Consider the following 21,352-nt stretch of genomic DNA (forward strand, 5'->3'; position numbering starts at 1 on the left):
ACACACAGAAACGAACTATAATATAACAATGGCCATATTCCTGACTTGGTACAGGACATTTTTTTAGGAAAAAATGGTGGGTCGAACCTGGTTTTGTGGCATGCCAAACCGCCCTCTTTCATGACTATGTGAAATATAACAATAAAATGACAACACAGCATTACAGGACTACAATATAAATAAATAGGAGAACACAATTGAGAAACACACGAATAATAGCTAACAAAAGGCAAAAAGTTTAAAATTTTTAATACGCCAGAAATGCATTTTGTCCACACAAGACTTACTAGGGACGCCCAGATACAAAAGTTCGAAAGCCGAAACAAGTACAAAGTTGAACAGCATCGAGGACCAAAAGTTCAAAAAAGTTGTGCCAAAAACAGCCAGGGTATACCTTATATAACACAGGTCTCTGGTGGATTTTACATATGACGGTGAAGTTTACCTTATATAATACCGGTCTCTGTTAGATGTTACATATGACAGTGTAGTACACCTTATATAATACAGGTCTCTGGTAGATGTTACATATGATGGTGTAGTACACCTTATATAATTTCAGGAGTAATATTAACAGGATTTAACACATTTCACAAGTGGGGCGAGTTGGTGATCCAGGTTGGGGCGGTTTTTTTTAAAGTGGGGCGAGTTGGTGAAAAAGTGGGGCGACTAGGAGTGGGGCGACTTGTCATGGATTCTAGTACAAGTGACGTATTTGATCACGTGAGATTCATTGCTAGAAAAAATTACCTTTTAAATTAACTAAGAAAGTTGGTTTTATATAATTTAAACAAAAAATCAAGGTATTTTACACTTTATCTATTTCATAAATAAAAAGCAAGATATACATCAGTTTAATTGAGATATATATGATTAAAGACCGTACACTTAAGTTATAGTTTGAAGCAAGCGCATAGGTCATCATATATATACGTCTTCAAATTTCGAAGTGTCGGCATTTAACTAAAATAAACGCAATTGAGTTAATTTTTGGTGCATCTGAAAGATAATGTAAAAGCCTTTAAGAATAATACCGTAATTCAATGAACAAATAAGTTTTTCATTGAAAAATATAATATGTTTGCAGGGAAATGCATACTTAAACCCCATGCCTACTTTGGTGAATATATATACTTTTCAATTAACCGGAAACTGTTCATGAGAGAAATGTAAAAATAGTTTCGATGAAACCTTTTCAAATTACGTCAACGAATAAATATCAGGAAATAAGTTAAAACTCAAATGAAACTAAATATAAAAACTTCGTATATTATATTCCCGTGAAGCAATTAAAATAAGAAAACAAAACGTGAACCTCGTTGGCAGTTTGACTGTCCGTCTGGTATATTTCGTCCCTCTTTTTTTGATCTATTAATATATAGATATCCATGATTTATCCTCATTCTGTACATGGGATTTGGAAAACTGACATGTATTCTCAGAGCATGTATTCTTTTAACTTTGGACCTCAATCAAAATATTTCCATAGCTTAACTCACCTGGGTCTTTAGGTCCAGGAAACCTTATGCAATTGCCTATCATTTGTACCTAATGTGGATAAAAGCTTAGCCGTAGGGAGTTTTGTATGAATTAAAAGAGAATGGAAAAATCAGCCTACCCCACCTTTGGACATCAATTAAAAAAGTGAATTTACCCACCCGGGTCTTAAAGTCCAGATAACCTTAAGCAATTGCCTATCTTTTGTACCAAAGGTGGACAAAACCTTTGTCGTCGGGAATTTTAAATGAATTAAAGAAGGGAGTTATGAATTAAAGAAGGGAGTTGCTATGGACACCCTACCCCAACTTTGGACCTCAATTGAAAAACATTCCATAACTTAACCCACCCGGGTCTTTTGGTTCATGCAACCTTATGCAATAACCTATCAGTTGTACCTTATAATAAGAAATATCTGAAATTAAAAAATCCCTTACAACAAGAAATATCTGAAATTTTTAATGACTTTTTTGTTAATGTTGCAAAAAACATTGGTGACAACAACGTACAGGTGAATGACAAACACCCAAGTATAGAAGCTATACGTAATAAATACTCAAACGGGTCAACATCAAATAAACTTATTTTTCAGCCTATAAATGAGGAATTTGTTTCGAAAAGAATTGGTAAAATAAATGTTAAAAAGGCTACTGGTATAGATGGTATATCACCAAAAATTTTACACGCTGCTAAACCTGTAGTGATTAAACCTATCACACAGCTTGTAAATTTATCATTATCCACTTCCATTTTTCCAGACTCATTAAAAATTGCCCAAGTGGCACCTGTTCACAAAAAAAACAGTGTTCTTGAAAAGGGTAATTATAGACCAGTTAGTGTTTTACCTGCTATATCTAAAATTTTTGAAACAGCCATAGAAAATCAACTCACTAAATACTTTGATGATATTTTCGACCATTTTCTTGCGGCATTTCGAGCTGGTTATGGCTGCCAGTCAACATTACTCAAAATTTTGGAAGATTGGAAAAAGGCACTGGATAACAATAAATATTTAGCGGCTATATTAATGGACCTAAGTAAAGCCTTTGACTGTCTTCCACATGATTTACTTCTTTTGAAATTGGAAAAATATGGCCTTAGTCCATCTGCTCTGGAATTACTCAAAAGCTATCTGACTGCAAGAAAACAGTGTGTAAAAATAGGCCAGAGTATCAGTCAAATGCAAGATATATATAAAGGTGTTCCTCAGGGATCTATACTAGGCCCTGTATTATTTAATGTTTTTATAAATGATATTTTTCTTTTTGTCAAACACTGTGATTTATACAACTATGCTGATGATAACACCCTCTCAAAAACAGGTACTACTTTGGAATCAGTTATTAAACCCTGAGAGGAAGACAGTAATTCCCTAATCTCATGGTTCTCTTTCAACAAAATGCAGGCAAACCCAGAAAAATTCCAGGCAATTTCCATAGGTAAAAAAACACACACTCAAAATATTACTTTCAACCTAAATGGATTCAACATAAAATGTGACGACGAAGTGAAACTTCTCGGTGTAACAATAGACTTTAAACTGGATTTTAACACTCACATCTCAAATATTTGCAAAAAAGCTGCACGACAACTGAACGTTCTAAAAAGAATTGGCACTCATCTCACCAGACTTTCAAAACTTACAATATACCACTCATTTATCATGTCAAACCTCAGCTACTGTCCTCTTACATGGCACTTCTGCAGTGAACAAAACACAAAGAAAATAGAAAAAATACAAGAAAGAGCACTCAGATTTATTTATGACGACTACACAAATTCTTACAATACACTTCTTGAACAATCTAAGCTACCAGCACTAAAAATCAGAAGATTGAGAACCATGGTATTAGAGACATATAAAATAATAAATAAATCAAGTCCAGAATTCCTACATAATTTAGTAAATATTAAAGAAAATTCATATAACTTCAGGTACAAAGGCATAGCAGATATACCACGGCCAAAAACAACAAGGTATGGTAAGAAAAGCTTTAGTTATGAGGCAGCTAAACCCTGGAACTCCTTGCCAAATGAGGCAAGGAGCTTATCAACTTTTGGCCAGTTCAAAAATTTTATCTGCATTTTGGTTTGTTTATTAACAAAGACTTCCGAAAAGTAATGTTATTCTTATACTTATTATATACGCTGACTTTAACGACCTTATATTAAATATTCGCGCTTAGGTCAGCTTTTCGTGCGTAAAAATTACCACCAAGGTAGGCACGGGGTTTAACTATGCATTTCCCTGCACACTTAAACTGTAACGATATTTTTCTCTATGAAAAACTTATTTGTTCATTGAATTGCGGTATTATTCTTAAAGGAAATGACTTATAATTATACATGTAAAAGATTTATAAAAAGAAAAATGGGGGTTCATGGGGATTTGTTTTAAGGCATTCAAATGGATAAAACCAGAGGATTCTGAAAATCTGACAAAAATTTCTAAACATGACAAGCAGACATCCTTAAAAAGATATATTTGATAAACCGATATATACGCCTCGTTAAAAGTTTTTTTTTCTAGCAATGAATCTCACGTGATTAAATACGTCACATGTATAGACATTAAGCCCGGCACCGAGTCTGAAATATGAAAAATAAAGTATATAATGCAAGGAAGTTATATTTGTAGAAAAAAAATGTAATGTAAAAACTTTCAAGAAATTACGAGAAGTTTGTCTAAAAGAAAATTAATACATAAGGAATATCAAAACTATATGTTAAATTCGAATTGAAACGTAATAAAAAGTGCACTGGTGTATTAAAGAAAAACTTGGTCAAACTGTTTGTGTTGTCTTATTAGAATAGAAAAATAATAATAAGAAAGGAATGCTTCTTTTTGACTGATTTTTTTGGGGCGGGAAAAGGGAAGGGTGATTTTATATTGTTGATCGTGTGCATATTTTTCGAACGGACCGCTTCGTACAAGTTATGCTTTAGTAATTTAAACACTTTTACAACTCAATTTAAACATATTGTTGTGCGGAAAAGAGGGGGAAAGCGCAGACTAAGGCAGTTGCCTCCCCTTTCCCGTTGAAGGGTTTATGTGTTGTTGCTTTGCTGTTTTACATGTTTCTTCTCAGTACTTTAACTACGACAATTTGGGGGACGACTGTCGTTTGCTTTATTTCGAGGCCTCCTGGTGAATAAAACAAAGATGTCTATATGTTTATTTCGAGTCCAACCAAACGAATAAATTAATCAAATACATAAATATGAAATAAAAGAGTTTGATTCTTAAAATGAACTTGAATTAACAATTATCAAAATACTTTATCAATTAATTAAAATAGTTTATCATTATATGTATGGTAACTTTATTTAAATGAAAAAATTTATTTTAGATGGAAAAATCACCCTATCATAATTTTGGACCTTATGCATAATTAAAAAGTTTCATGACTTTATCCTCCCGCGTGCAGTCAAGCTTATGATAACCTTTTATCCGCACATGGTACCAATAATAGCCAATTGCCTATCATCGGGTTGCCTTGTCCGAACCCCCAAGTGGTAAAAGGTGGGACTATTTTAATTTAGGTCCAAAGTTATGGTAGGATGACACCACCTCATCTATTCTGCAATTCATTAAAAAAAAATCCCTACGGGAAAGGTTTTGTCCACACTTAGTTCAAATGATAGGAATTTTGTTTAAGGTTGTCTGGACCCAAAGACCAAGGTGGGTAAGGTTTATAAACGTTTTTGATTGAGGTTAAAAGCTTAGGTAGTGTGCCCCTACCACCTCCCTCCTTTAATTTATCTAAAGTTCCCTACGGCAAAGCTTTTGTCAACAATAAGTACAGAGGTTGTTTGGACCCAACGACCAAGATGGGTAAAGTGTTTTAACGTTTTTAATTGTGGTGCCAATTTGGGGTAGGGTGACCCTACCACTTCCCCTCTTTAATTTATAAAAAAAAATCCCTGTGGCAAAGGTTTTGTCCACATAAGGTAAAGTAAAAGTAAAGTAATCTTTATTTAAAGTCGGGTTGCATATATATACATAATAACAATGAACATGAGCTCTTAAGAGCTCTTTAACCGACTGATATTAATAAACAAAACATACATGTAATAACATCAGATACACATACAACACAAACATACAGACATCACATATATATATTAATACATAGATAGCACATGCAGAATAAAAGCTAAGCAAGATAGATTAAAACAAATGTCTAATATCAGCACATATACAGTAGCACATAAAAATATATAAATGTACAAACAAAGAAAAGAAACAGTATTAAGTACATATATTTTAAAATCTATTTTAATCTCATTTAAAAATCCCTACTGATGCCAAATTATTTTATTTTATTTTATAATTACTGCAATATTTGAATAAAGTGATTATAAGACATATATATTTTAAAAGAAATATCTTCACAGTTAACATCCCAAACCACCTTATTTAAAAAAAAAAAAAAAAATCTTTTATAGTTTTAAATCACCAAATCCATTAGGTATTTTACATTAGTATGAAATTTCTACTTAATATATTACAACGGATTTAACCAGTTTTTAGCACATTTGATCATATTTTACTTAATTTTATCGCTTAACAATAAATGGTTTACTTTTATTCTAGACTTATATAAAGCAATAATAACAGATTTTTAACATAAACATGAGATAATATAGTTTAAAAAAAACACCCAAGTCCCTGTATATATGCCATGTAAAAAAAAACCAACAACTTCCTTTCTTTTATATGCATGTGATGTACATATTTTTAATGTGTTTACAAATTTTAATAAGACATTAAGGGTATATACTTCATTCGGAGGTGCTCCTACTTAAAGGAGGCTAATACACAGAAGAAGAAGTAATGTGAAGGACATTTGATTTGATGTACAATCTGTAGAAAATGAAAGTTACATATAATATCTTATTTAGCGTAGATTTATCACGGACCCTGGCGGATCTAGAAATTTCATATAGTAGGGGCCCGCTCGTGTCATTCTTCAGTGATTCCAGTGGCGGATTCAAAAGGGGTAAGATTTTTTGTTCCCTATATAGTCCCCCCTTTTTGTCCTGGGTTAGGAACCTCTTTTTAAAATGGCTTGATCCGCCTGTGTTCCCTTTATATTCAACCATTTTTTTTTAGAAATAAAACCCTGCTCCCCCTTAAATCTACCTCTGGGCTCTGGGTTATATCTCCAATTTAGGTTATATTAGAGAAATTAGGTGTCAAACACCAAAGTAGGCACGGGGTTTAAGTATGCATTTCCCTGCAAAAATATTATATTTTTCTATGAAAAACTTATTTGTTCATTGAATTACGGTATTATTCTTAAAGGCTTATATATTATCTTTCAGATGCACCAAAAATTAGCTCAATGGCGTTTATTTTAGTTAAATACCGACACTTCGAAATTTGGAGACGTAGATATATGATGATCGCGCGCGACCTATGCGCTTGCTTCAAACTATAACTTTAAAAGTGTATGGGTTTTAATCATATATATCTCAATTAAACTGATATAAGTCTTGCTTTTTATTTATAAAATAGATAAAGTGTAAAATATCTTAATATTTTGTTTAAATTATATAAAACTAACTTTCTTAGTAAAAAAAAATAATTTAATAAACCGATATATACGCCTCTTTAAAAGGTATTTTTTTCTAGCAATGAATATCACGTGATCAAATACGTCACATGTAATGTGAAGGACATTTGATATCATGTACAGTCTAGAAAATGAAAGTTATATATTTTGAGTTTTACACTATATTACGAGTTTATCAAGGTATGAGAATTCCAAATAGAATTTTATTTGTATAATTTGTTTATTTTATCAGTATAATAGATATAATAGATAGGTAGTAAATTCATCTAGTTGTAATTGTTGGCTAGATGAGCTGTTGAATTAGAATAAAGAATAGAAAAATTTGCTTATTTGGGAAAACATTTGCAATGAGACTAAGTCTGACTTAACATGCTTAAGAGAGTTAACTTGAGAGTTAAGATTATAAATTTGAAGGGCTGAAAATGCTGGATACATCCATAGTTATATAAAAGAAATAAACTTTATAAATTAAAGAACAACTTCAAACTCAATATACCTATATAAATAGAAAGTACTGAAAAAAATTATATTACAATAAGCATGATAAGACACATTTTATAAGTTATATAGGGGTATTATACATTGTATTATCAAAAGTCGCTTCAAAATATCTTTCTTGAATTTTTTTTGTACATCTCAAGGATTTGTTCTTCCAAAAAGGATCTAAACAGAGGCGGATTTAGAGGGGGCCCGGGCCCCCCCTTTTTGGGAAAAATATTGGTTGCTTATATAGGGAATCACTGAAGCGTGACTGGAGCGGGCCCCCTCTTAGCGCAGTCAGTGGGCCCCCACTTATGAAAATTTCTAGATCCGCTAGTGCTAAAGATATAAAGTTTAATTGGAAAAATACTACACTAGACCTAACTGTACCATGACTGAAGATAAGTGGTCCTTAAAGTTGAAGTTAAATAAAAAAAAATATTGGGAAAATGTGCACTACATCATACATTTTGTCATAACACGAAATTTATTACCACCAAAAAAAAGCCTTAGCAAATTGGTTTATATTGTAAAAACAAGATAACAGCCTAAAAATATAAAACAGACAAAATAACAAACTGTGGAATTTAATAACTTTGCCATTGTTGTTCATTATGTTTAGGCCACACAAAATTGAATTTTCTTTACTTTACATCTTTGGTAGGGATGTGCCTAAAATATGGGTCATGATTTTGTATTGGAGACTTTATTATAATCACAAGTCATGTTAAATATTGCATACAAGTATAGGTCATTCTTTATTTTTCTGCTTGTGCCAATTTTCTAAAATGTTAGAAATATCTTAAAAAACAAATTGAAAATACAGAAACTGATTGCTTGCTTCATAGTTGTTGTCTAATGAATGATCATTTTTTGAATCAAAAGAACTAAAAATCAAATTGGTGTGACCTAAAACCAAATAAAAAATATGTATGTTTCCTATTACATCTTTGAAAAACAGACATGACATAGGGTAGATATATAAATGTAGGTATTTTTTTTTTTAAATTTTACCATTTTTTTTTTCATTCAGTCTAAGGCACCAGTTAAAACGTTCAAACTGACTGCACATATCATATGCCCCTGTCCTAAGTCAGGAATCTGTTGTTCAGTGGTTGTCGTTTTCTGGTATGTAACATATGTATGTTAGTCTTTTCACGTTTTGTATATAGATTAGACCGTTGGTTTTCTTGTTTGAATTGTGTTATACTGGTCATTGTGGGGTCCTTTACAGCTTTGTTGTTCAGTGTGAACTAAGGCTCCTTGTTAAAGGCTGTACTGTGACCTATAATTGTTATAAATTTTAATACATCGTGACTTGGATAGAGGGTTGTCTCATTATTCTGTAATAAAGAGTTGACCAAATCCCGATATGGTACAACTCTTGACCACTGCTATAGTATATCTATAATACTAAAATAATGAGGTCCAATTTGTCAGCCGTCATGGGGTAAAAACGAAGAATTCAACTTTATATATAGCTAATATAGGACAATGGTGTAGATTAAAAATTACACCACTCCAGACCCTTTTGTTTTACACATAATTTAAATATTGCCAATAATTAACAAGTACCGGGTCGAATCCGATACCGATTCCAATAGTATATTCATCTGTTACCTATTTACTTACCTGTATGTTAAGCATATGAAAAGCGCACCACCAAACGGTGTATTTCGGATTTTGCTATATACACAGTTCATACTTACAGGGTGGACACTACTAAGTTCAATCATTAATAATAATATAAGGCGTATATGTACAGTTTTCAATTTGTTAGCGGGTATGACGTAAAGCAGCGAATCAAAGAATTCAACTTTATTTATAACTAATATAGGACAATGCTGTTGGTTAAAAAATATTCCATTTCAGGACCTTTTTTTTTCCATATAATTAATATTACCAATAATTGATAAGTTCCAGGTGACGGGTTCAAACAAAAAGATTTGAAAGCAGAGAAAACTGTGTTTCTTATAATCGGCATGACTTTATCAGATGACATTACCAATACTAAAATAAGGCTTACGCATAGTTATATACTTTAATTCAGTCACGGACCCGCAATATCACAGGTGTGTTCTAGTGGGTATATAAAAGGATTGGAAAGATTTTTATCAAATACATCATCCCGTTTGTGTAAAAGAATTATCACCTGGGGCCAAAAAAGGGCCCAAATAAGCATTATTCTTGGTTTTCGCACCATAACTTTAGTATAAGTATATAGAAATCTATGAAATTTAAACACAAGGTTTATGACCATAAAAGGAAGGTTGGTATTGATTTTGGGAGGTTTGGTCCCAACAGTTAAGGAATAAGGGGCCCAAAGGGTCCAAAATTATTGTTTGATTTCATCAAAAATTGTATAATTGTGGTTCTTTGATATGCCGAATATAACTGTGTATGTAGATTCTTAATTTTTGGTCCCGTTTTCAAATTGGTCTACATTAAGGTCCAAATTAAAGGGTCCAAAATTAAACTTAGTTTGAATTTGACAAAAATTGAATCCTTGGGGTTCTTTGACAGCATTTCACCATTCAAAACATCAGTAGCTAAAGAGTTTCTCATTTTAGAAACAGGGGTTAACACTATGTGTTCCTCTGTGAGTTTTGAGTGAATAGGAAAACCATCTTGAATATTGAATTTATAGGCTTCTTCCCAATGACTCCTAACAATAGGGACAGAGTAGTTTATAAGGCAACAGCCTGGTTTTGATTTATTTTCTAGCCGACTTGACTCCAAATTATTCCTAATTTTTTTTAGCACATGCTTTATATCTTGTAATATACAAATTTGATGGTCCCTTTCAAAAATGTCAGATACTAAAAATTTACTCTTCCACAAGTCTTCGCTTAACATGTGCATAAACAGCCTATTTGTGGATGCACCATCCATATTTACATAGTCTACAGTGAAACCATTTTCTTTCAATTTTAAAACAATCTCCCAAAAAGAATTATAGATTTGAAAAGCACTAGCTGTCTCAGAGGCATAATATGCAACAGGCCATCTAAATCCTGTAAAGCCACGAAATAAATATTGTAGGCAGTGAGTGGCCATTTTAACTTTTCTTTCCATATTTATGATGATATCAATTTTTTTTTATTTATTTCACCCATATCTACAGCTCCAATAATGAACCAAGAATCTCCTTTTTTGACTATTTGGAGGTCATCTTGAATGCTCATTTCATCAATAAGAATTCCACCTCGCTTTCCATGCTCTTTATTACCCTTTTTTTCTGCCTCTTTAACCATCCATTCAAAGTTCTGATTAACATTGCCAGGTGCCTGTGGTACAGATTTCTTGTAATACTGCAGAAGTCTTTTTGAGGGAAGTATAAGCATTCCAGATTTACCTAAATCTTGATATGCTTGAGGTGATCTACAGTATAGCGAGAGGCATATTCCTATCACTTTAGGATCCCAGCGTCTTTGTCTTTTTCCAGACCAATCTTTGAATTTGACAACAGTGATTCTAAAAGTACTCTAAAATCTTCAGGTGCTCCTTTGCTTAAGATTTTGTCCAAAATAATTTGCATGTCTTCATTATCTTGTTCACAAAGATTCACATGTTCTCTACAATTTTCTGGTTCAAGTTCCTGTGCCTGTTCTTGTGTTTGTTTAGTAACTTCTGTAGTTTTTTTTCTGCAATGAGTCATTTCTATCATTAACTTCAATATTCAATATTTTTGTTATTAGCCAATGGTTGTGAGCTATTGGAGGTTTTCTTTTGATCATTTAGTTTTGTGTCAAGTTTCCTTTTTCTTTTAAGTCTTTCTTTAGAAGAGCAAGCAGAGCATAGGTCTAATGTAAAATTTATTGAAATAATAGTTTTGCAGACTTTAGATCTTATTCTGGTTTCATTTATTGTTTTGTCAATAATACTAGTCCATGTATCAGGTTTTAAGCTGTTTTTTTGTTCTTTGTTTTTAACCCCTTTACAAATCCTAAATTCATGCAGTACATGTAAAATTCCATCAATGTTGTTCTGGTTACATTGAATAGGGAAAGTTAAACCCTTACCAAAAAGTACTAACATGTTGCACATAAGTTGCACATAAGATGCTCACGTTAGCAACTGCTCATATGAGCTTTTGTTTCACATGTGCATTTTATTAGATTGCTCATATGAGCAGTTGCTCACATGTTGCACACGTGAATATTATAGTTGACCAAAACAAAATGGCTGCTTTAAAAAAGGAATATTTTTCAAATTTAAATGAAAATCTTAAATAATTCAGTTGAAAATAAAATAACTGATACATCATGTTAAAAGAGTTATTCTTTAATTATTGTCAGTTAATTATGATTTTCATATCATTTTTTTTTTTTTATTTAAACAATAATCATGATCATGACTAAAAACATAACATTACATTATAAAACTAATAGAGGGACTTGGAAGTTTAGTACACAATGAATGTCTTTGATTAATAAGTACTGCATTTCAAAAAGTTTAAAAAGGAAAAATCTTTATACATGCAGTACTTATTTTGAAGCAATTTTATTAACCTGTATTTATATTCCCATAAAGGACTTAAAATTGTAATATATTTCAAAATCTGACACAAAAATGAAAATAATGAAATAGAAATGATAACTTACAAATAATTAACCACAGCCACACTGGTTTTATCAGATTTCAACAATGCCTTTCTTCAAATAGCACAATATAGGACTTAACATTTTCCCTATCCATCTACCTCCATTTATTGCATGCTTTTCATGAATTTGAATTTACAGGAAGTACATGACTGGGCATGTCATTTTGAAAAAGCTCATATGAGCAATGATGTAGGTTAGTTTTGAATGGTTAGAAGAATGGAAAAACTTTTCAAAGTACAAAACTAACATAAAACTAACATGGATGATAAAAGCTCACCTGAGGTTTGAATTGCACATGTGTCATGTGAACATTATGTTAGATTTTTGTGGGCACATATGAACTACCAAACTGCACATATGAGCAACCTGATTTGCATACAATTCTTACTTGCATCTCATGTGCTTCACATGTGAAACTTATGTGCTTTTGTTAGCAATTTCTGTACGGGAATCAATGCTATGGTTAAATATGTTGATGGTACATTTTCCACTGGATGACTGGTGTCAAATGATACATTATATTGAACATTTTTTCCATTTAGACAAAATTCTGTTGGAACAAATATTTCTCTGACACTGCTTGTTCTTTCAAATGTACAGTGTTCAGGTAATGTTATACTGTCACATGTTTCTGATTCAGATGGAAATTTTTGTTCTAAATTAAATACTGTATACTTTGATTTTCCTTTATAATTAAGAACACTTTTTATGTGAAATAGTTTTTGGATAACTTTAGACAAAACTTCCTTTGATGGGACCACAAATACTTTGCTAAACTGCAAACAACTCTTGTTATAAATATCTTCAAGTTTTTCTTTTCCTCCAACATTTTCCTTGTAATTGATAACTAGCCTGTGGAACATAAATTAGATGATAAAAAAGAAAATCATTACAAAAAAAATAAATAAGTAGAAATCCAGCATAGAATTATGCAGGGACGAATTATGAGTCTTAATGTTACATATTTTTATTTTTCAATCTAGACATGTGAGACGGATTGACTTTAGAAATTTTAAACTAAAGGTAGATAACTCTGGATTTTTGTAAAAGGGGCTACATATACCAGTGTGACTTTCAAACTCATAAGAAAAAATTAAACTGACAAAGCAATGGCTTAAAAAGAAACAAACAAACATTAGTAAACAAAACAACAAAGAAAACTACATAAACTAAGGACTGAGAAACATGAACCCCATCAAAAGCGGGGGTGATAATGCATTCAATTGCAAGTTCAATTATATTTTACAAGTAGTAAATTATACATGTGCATAGTTCATTTCCAAATTGAAAAACATATAATATTATATATTCTTTTTTAGCCCTGACATTATCAGTTTGTATGTTCATCTCTTATCTTCCTGTCTTTTAATACTATTATTTTGCATCATATTTATATAAATGCATTGTCATTCCAGGCAGATAATATGTACTCTACAAAAAGACAAGAATATAGCTATAACATCAACAACAGATGTGGCCAGCTATCAGCTTTGATATGGGGCCACTACACTCCATCATTGGTCCGGAATACAAGATGGAAGACTTAGTGTGGACGATCTTCGCAGATACTTCCTGTTAGATGAACAATTTGCAGATGCAAGGAAAAGAATAAGGTAGAATAGAGGGGAAAATATTGAGCTTTGATAGGAAAACTGACAATTCTAGTCAATCAAATTAAAAGTGCATGAGCAAATGCAGGATTTGAACTCTCAAAGTCAGTGTTGATTTGCTTTACAATTTTGATTATTGATATAGTTTACGGTACGGGTAAGTGCTGACAGTCTGACATTTCTTGTGAACAATTGTTAGGTCTGGTAAAATTTGATTGAATTCAGGACCGAAAGTCTGGTATTGCAATTTTAACATGTTTAATCAATATTTTTTTGCAATTTCATTGTGTTCATAGATGAAAATTTCCCCAACATTGTGGACTCTCAATGTATAAAATATAGATTGATAGATATGAATTCTGAATGAAAATGATCATTAAATCTGGTTCTCAATAAGAAACCAGTAGGACTCTTTCAGAAATTTTCACATAAGAAATTTTGGTCTGGTAATGCTAAATTGTTTACAAGCTGAATGTCCTGCATAATAACATGAATAAAAAATCATTTGCATATAGTCATGATAGTCTTATATTGTTTACTTCACATATGTATGATTCAGTTGTGTTATTAAATTATGTATTTCCTATCTTTGTCCAACAATTGGTTTTATACAGCTTGTTTTATTCAAGGTCTGCACAGACACTGGTAATAGATGAAGTTTGGATGTTGTCAAAAGCCATTTTTGAAAAGGTTGAGTTTGTTTGCCGCCTTGTTAGAGACAACAACAGTGTGTTTGGTGGATTACAGGTAAAGCAATTTTTAAATGCATGTTGATTTTAAACTGAGTAGTTAAAAATATTGTTTATATAAAAAAAAAGATGTGGTATGATTGCCAATGAGATAATTCTCCACAAGATACCAAATGACACAGAAATTAATGATTATATTTCATTGTACGGCCTTTAACACTGAGCAAAGACAATTCACATTATGTGACATAGTCAGCTATAAAAGGCTTGCTTTCCATATATTTGAACACATTCACACAATATGTATGGTTGTCTCATGATTCTTTACTCTAATTATTTGCTTATCTACAGAAAATCAAAAAGAATTAACCTCTACCAACAGATTAAAAAATTTTTGCATCTTAGTTTTTGTTTAGCCTTTGACTTTAGTCGAAATAGTGAGCCACAGCAATCCTACATTCCGTCGTCAGTGGTGTCCTCAAATATTCACTCTGTGGTTAAAGTTTTTGAAATTTTGATATTATACATGTAACTTGATTAAACTATCCTGGATTTCTATCAAACTTGGACAGAAACTTGTTTATGATCATCAGGTATTATCCAGAAGTAAATTTTGTAAAAAAAACAAAAACATTTTGTTATTTTTAATGATAAAAGTGCTGGACTTAATTTTTCTGTAAATTAAATGAAATGAAAACTTGTAAAAATTCTTGTTTTCATGATCCTAGCTTAAAAATGTAATTATAAGTATTGAATGGTTCTTTTTGTAACTTCATAGGGTAGTAAAAGTGTTGACCTAGTGCAAATTTTTACATTCATATTCATACATAATGTATTTTGATCAACGCTTTTACACCCCAATGAAGTTACAAAAAGAAGCATTCAATTCTTAAATATTAAACTGTAATTATAAATATTGAATGGTTCTTTTTGTAACTTCATAGGGTAGTAAAAGCGTTGACCTAGCGCAAATTTTTACATTCAAATTCATACTAAATGTATTTTGGTCAACGCTTTTACACCCCAATGAAGTTACAAAAAGAAGCATTCAATTCTTAAAAAGTCATATTTTTTTCAGATTATTGTTAGTGGGGACTTCAAGCAACTTCCTCCGGTACCAAACTACTTGTATGGTGATAGTGGAAAATATTGTTTTACAAGCAGCATATTTACAAAGACTTTAATTTAAGGATGGTTAGTTGGTATTTTTTTGCAAATTTGAGTTTTTTGATCTCCTAATTTTAACCCTCTTTCTGTCAGATTCAAATTTTAAACAACAGTACATTTGACACTATAGTATATGATGTTCTCAGTCAGGCCTCTACAATACCTTTTTTTTCAACTTGTCCAGGACAGTACATAACAAAATTCACATCCTATGTCTGAATGAAATTGTAACTTCTCTAAAAAAAATCTTAATAATAACCGTTTTAACAGTTTAAGTTATAGATGTTTCATATCTTTTGGATAGTTTTGAGGTGTTTCGTAAATAATATCATAGTTTTGTTGACAGCCCTGGCCTTAACCTTTGCCGTGGTGTTTCAACAAAACTATGTTATAATTTACGAAACACCACAAAACTACCCAAAAATATGAAATATCTGTTTTAACCTATAGCATCTTTTAATGTAAAATTTTGTTAAGAATTGGCTAAATAGTAAACACAAAGCTCTGCCTTCTATATAATAAGCACGGAAATTTTGAAACCACAGGAATATCAGTTAGACCTGAATTTTCATCTCCGAAGGATGCACATTTACATGGGTGGCGGATAATGCTACAGATCTAGACAAACATATAGTGAAGGAATAAGATTTACTGGAAATGGATGCAAAATTAGTCAAAGATTTTTTGATAGTTGGAAGCTCTCTGGAGTCCCACATTTAGGGTTAGTTTTCTTTTTAATTTTCAACTCAACTATCAAAATGTTATATTGTTTTTACTGAAAACGAGAAAATTCATTTCAACAGAGCTACACTGTATTACGGTTTATGACCCCTTCTTAAGCCATGTGAACTTAAATTTCAAATTGCAATAGTATAAAAAAAAAAAAAATTAATAATAGAGATGCCGGGGCTGTTTTGTACATATAACAAAGAGAAACATTGCGCAAAGCTTTAATAGAAAATAAATTTTGTAGTCTTTAATTTTGGGTAACCATTTGCTATCAAATTTAAACGGTCCAACATTTATATTGTTATAAATACCGGTAGTCTAATTCCTTAACTATATACATGTATATGAAGCTCCTTAAAAGAGATGTGCCTGCTTTTCCCTCCCTCTTAAAAAAACCTCTGTATATTGAATGTAAAAGATAGCTGTACATTGGAGACTATGATAATGTATGAGGATACAATCTAGGTACCGGTATATATTCCCATAACTGAATTTAAAGCAGCTTAAGGTGGCTCGGGCCTATTCGAAGTTACTATCAGAAGTGCCGTATTTTTTGTTATTTTATTCTTTAAAGAAAATGAATCAAATTGGTCGAAAAAAATAGGGGGTCACGGACCATTTAAGATCAAAATTTTACTTATAAACTAGGTATATGTAAATGGGATCATTTTTCAATGAAATGATAGGGAAAATACAGGTGTTGACATATATCAAAAAAACGTTCTATGACAATTTGTCCAAAACTGTTATATGAAAAGTTGGAATATAGCTTCAAAGAATGAGCCAATAAAAAACATAGGTCACCGATAAGGAAAAAAAAATATTTTACCTAAAAACCCAAATTTTGGTGGAAAATGGTGAAAATGGGTGAAATGTCATTTTGATCCTTTAACAAATATGGATAATAATGAAAATATTCTATAAGTCACATAACTACAATGATTTAACATTTCTAATCAATCAAAATATTTTTAAAAAATATATCGAATTTACCGCAAATACTTTTGTAATTCATGCGTGAAATTATGCGCAGTCGAATAGTCCCGAGCCACCTTAATATATTTTAAAGAAATATAAATTAGATTTTTTAAACTTTTGTTTTATTGTTTTGAGAGGGAATTTTTGCTTATTATAAAATATAGGAGAACAGAGTGGGTGTATGTGGGTTCGATTCCCACCCTAGGCATTTTTTTAATCAGCTGGTGCAAAGCGGGCAGTTTAGCTTAGTGGCCCCACACTGACTCTGTTGTTCTTGTGTCAAAATTCAAGAGGCCAACGCCAGGTCTCCCGATCTTTATTTTTCTTTTTGAAAACCATATTCAACAAAACCATGGTATACTTGTGAAAATTATAACATAGATAACCATGGTATAATTATCAGTTATTGGGATTTGTACTCTTGTTGCATTCCCATAGGTTGTACAGCTATAGGTTAAGTTGATTTAAGGAACAAAATGAATTAAAACAATAGAACAGAATTTGACTTATAAATATCTTTTGAAACACTTTAACTTTTCAAAAATATGAGTCTAGAACAATTGAATCTTATCATGTCATAGGACTTAGGTTCTAGTTTATGTCAATTGCAAAGTCTCAACAGGCTCTGCAAATGAGGCACCGTCTGATAGGCCTGTCAATTTACACATTACATTTGTATCATAGTTTTTTAAGTTGAAAAAATTTATTCAAATGCAATTTAAAAAAAAAAGAAGATGTGGTATGATTGCCAATGAGACAGCTCTCTGCAAGAGACCAAATGACACAGAAATTAACAATTATAGTTAGTTCAGTCACTTGTTAAAACTATAAACATGTCCAATATCACTACACAGAGAGTTTTCGTCTAAACACAACTTTTGAGGCGCATTAGGGATATTGGCCCAATTATGTTCCTTTATAACTTTATATTATATACAAAGGTTGGGTGGGGGGTGGGCATCATCTGTGTCCCATGAGCCCTGTCTCCCTCCCCCTTTTGCCAATTATTATTGGTCAGTACCTTAGAAAATTTTTGTTTTGCCTCATAGAAAGTTTGTTAAACATTATTTCTTTTATTCCTTTCAGGTTGTTCGCTAAAATGAGCATCAGTTGATTAGGGCAATTAATGAATTATGTGATGGCAACCCAACCGAAGAAACTGAGGAATTTGTAAAAAGTCTTGATAGACCATTGCAAAATATTCCTAACAATGATATCCAATATTTATTTGGTACAAATTTTGATGTAGAATTTATGAACCAGGAAAAATTAGATGAACTAATTCCAGGTCCTCCAAAATATTTTAGATCTTTGGACACTGGAAAAGTTGATCTATTACGTAAAAGTGTGGCATGTAAAGTGTTGTCAGTTAAAGTCGGGGCACCTGTAATTTTAATTAGAAATATTTCAGGGCTATCTAATGGATGACTTGGACACATTTCTTCCTTATCAAATGATTCTATTGTTGTAATGGAAGGCTAGTTGAAATGGAAAAATGTTTGTTTGAGGTGTATGACCCAACAACTAAAACTATATTGGCATCACGAATGCAATATCCGTTGAGGTTGGCTTATGCCTTAACCGTGCACAGGGCCCAAGGCCAAAGTATCAAATATCTGGAGGTAGACTGCTACTCATTTTTTGCGCCGGGTCAAATGGGAATAGCCATAGGGCGTGCCATAACAACCGAGGGATTACGTATCCTGAATTACAACCCCATGGCTGCTAGATTAAAACATGGCGACGTTGTATATAATTTTTATGATTTAGACAGTACACCACCACTTTTGGATTTACAGTGTTGCCAGGGTAAAATTACAGAAAATGAATTTGAACATACAGTTGAAGAAATTGAAGAAATGTCAAATTGGGATAACAATGAAAATTTTGATTTTGATGACAATGTTATCTTTGATTTGACGAATATTGATATGAATGAAGATGATGAAGAAGAACCGCATGCACCGACCGCATTTCAATGTCCTTATGACATAAACACATTCATTAATGATAGTGGTTCTGATGACAAGTCAAGATTAATAGAAACACAGCTCAAAGTTTTACTTGAGAAACACTATTCAAAACTTCAGGAAGTTTTCTCTAAAAATCCAACAAAACCTGCAGATTTTAACCTTCTCTTCAAAAAAGTAAATTCTTATCTGATCAGCGATAGCCATGTAGCACTGTTTACAGAAACCTTCAGAAACATCACTTGCGATAAAAACCTGATTTCCTCTAAATTATTTATGTGGACAATCAACCAGAAAATTCTAACAATAAACGGAAGTTTTAACAACCTTGACTATAGCTATGACAGCCATTCAACAGTTGGTAAATTTTAAACTGATATCAGATTGTTTATATAAATTTAAATTTGAGCCTTGCAAAGAAGTCTATATTCCTCAAATAATTTTTTAATTTATGTTACTTATTTGTCCCCAAGACCTTTAAAATCATTTAACTACCATCCTTTACGTCATACTTTAATTGGCTTTTTTAAACATTTTTTGATTAAAGCGTCACTGATGAGTCTTTTGTAGATGAAACGTGTGTCTGGCATATTTACAAAGTTAAGTCCTTAAGTATCTATGATGAGTTTATTTATGACTATATGATTAAAATATATATCCTTTGTATGCTTCTTAGTTTACTTTATTTAAAGAAAAATAACTTAAAACAGGATAAATCAAAGGGAAGTAATGAAAATCAATAATAACAGTATTATTCTGTCATTCATGTTATCCCTTAAAAATGGCCTTGCTACACCACTGCATGGCACTGCCAAATGTTTCGAAGGTCCCATTCCTGAAATATTGTTTCAAAATACCTCTGTTGGTATAAAATCCTTCTAGTGCTGTATATGCTGGAATCAATTTTTCGTCATAAATTTCATCACGAGCATACTGTTGAAGCACTTCATAACATTAGAGGAGTAATCTCCAATGCCTTTCACTTCTTCATTTCCAAAGAGTATTGTTCGATCATTAAGATTGTAATATGGAAAATGCCATACACTGCTCTTTGCTGTAAACTGTTCACCTATAGTTGATTGTTAACTTTCTGTCGAATAAATGTCAATGGAGCTGCATCCGCAACAACTGCATACAACTCGTATTCGTGGGGGTTAGTTTTATCGATGTAGTTTTTTATTTCATCTTTCAAACATTCTTTCTTGACTTCACTTATGAACGGCTGATGATTTCTGAATTGAGATGCTACTGTACGTTGATATGTTTTTGCAATGTTCTCAAAATGCTTTAACCTTCTCATAAGACGGTGAATGGAGATGAACGCCATTGTTTACAATACAATGTGCAGGTCGAGAGTAAGTCATTTAGTTGCACTAAAGACCTAAAGGCGTCGGAATGAGAAGGCAGACAAGAAGGTCCGATATCACAGTTACAAATTCTAGAATAATAGAGTTCACCTGTCCAACGACTTTATTTATGTTTTCTTTACCTAGTATGCTAGTTCTAGCATGTTCAACTCTGATTTCTTATTCGCTTAATTTATTTCTGTCAAAGCTCTCAACGAATTTGTTTTCTTTTTCAGTATCCCATTTATTCATCTTTTTTACATTTTGATCAGCGCATGTTTTTATGTATATATATTTTTTTCATCTATAATGCAAGTTTGTCTAAATGACATAGTCAACAATAAAGGGGAGTGTACATCAGATTATAATGACGAAAAATTATGAACAAGCATTTCATTAATACAGTACAAATGTATATAACAATGGATATGTACAGATAAAATAATTGACAACACTTGAGAGGTTTAGCTAGCTATTGATGGATTCTATGGAGGGTGACATGCAAATTGCTTCTTGGAGATTGTATCTCATCATTTTACATAACCACTTGAAGTCAGTTTCTTACGTCATTAAATACATCATGTTGAATTCTATGTTATACTGAATGTTTGCTTCGGAATGTTTTCTAACTGTCATGAGTCTTTATAATCACGAATAATAAAAATGGCTTTAATTATCAAAAATTTACGAAAAATTGGTAAAT

General features: G+C 31.8%; 1 long non-coding RNA gene across 1 annotated transcript; it reads left to right on the forward strand.

The window, feature by feature from the left end:
• Positions 1-13,594: 13,594 nt before the first annotated feature.
• On the forward strand, positions 13,595-15,635 carry LOC143056680 (uncharacterized). Its single transcript, XR_012972457.1, has 3 exons — positions 13,595-13,773; positions 14,400-14,517; positions 15,538-15,635. It is a non-coding gene; the product is annotated as an uncharacterized LOC143056680 (long non-coding RNA).
• Positions 15,636-21,352: the final 5,717 nt, after the last annotated feature.

The sequence above is a fragment of the Mytilus galloprovincialis genome, chromosome 13 (assembly GCF_965363235.1).
Source record: "Mytilus galloprovincialis chromosome 13, xbMytGall1.hap1.1, whole genome shotgun sequence".
NCBI lineage: Eukaryota > Metazoa > Mollusca > Bivalvia > Mytilida > Mytilidae > Mytilus > Mytilus galloprovincialis.